At 46.5% G+C, this 570-nt stretch overlaps 1 non-coding gene across 1 annotated transcript; it reads right to left on the bottom strand.

Annotated features, from left to right (window-relative positions):
- Window positions 1-218: 218 nt before the first annotated feature.
- trnag-gcc (transfer RNA glycine (anticodon GCC)) lies at window positions 219-289 on the bottom strand. Its single transcript has one exon. It is a non-coding gene; the product is annotated as a tRNA-Gly (tRNA).
- Between the last annotated feature and the right edge of the window lie 281 nt (window positions 290-570).

Genomic DNA, 570 nt, shown 5'->3' with positions numbered 1-570 from the left:
AGATCTCTCAATGTAATGTTGAGTTGTCCCTCACACAAGAGCCAGGGTGCCTGTATCCAAGGAAATGCAGGTACAACGTTGGCACTGGAGTGCTGGTGTGTCAACAAAGACTACTTCAACTGCTATCATCATGTGCCACCTAGAACACAGACGGCTTTGAGAGCAAAGGTTAGCCTTAGCCATGAGTAGTATGGTACTATAAGCTAAGTCAGATGCAATGCATTGGCCGGGAATCAAACCCGGGCCTCCCGCGTGGCAGGCGAGAATTCTACCACTGAACAACCAATGCTTACATGTGGGAGTTTTTACAACTGCACAAAAACGCCCATTAAAAGGGCCATTAGTCTCTGGCTGAACTGTTTGTCTGATAGTCAAATAGCTTTGTAAAGTCCCTCAGTCAACACCTATCTAGCGACAACTAGACCAACAACTCACTCTTTGGGCTCCTTAACACCAGTCAATCAACGTCTGAGGGCAGAAGACCACCTGAATATTGTTGCTGGACAATTTGGATACCTTGACTGTGTTTTGCCATTCCTCTCTTTCCTTTCCCACTGCTGCATCTACACA

Source organism: Seriola lalandi, unplaced genomic scaffold (genome assembly GCF_002814215.2).
Source record: "Seriola lalandi dorsalis isolate HSWRI2012SDOR001 ecotype SW California unplaced genomic scaffold, Sedor1 jcf7180002054551, whole genome shotgun sequence".
In the NCBI taxonomy this organism is placed as follows: domain Eukaryota; kingdom Metazoa; phylum Chordata; class Actinopteri; order Carangiformes; family Carangidae; genus Seriola; species Seriola lalandi.
Note: the sequence above shows the minus strand (reverse complement) of the source record. Positions and strands in the feature narration are given on the sequence as shown.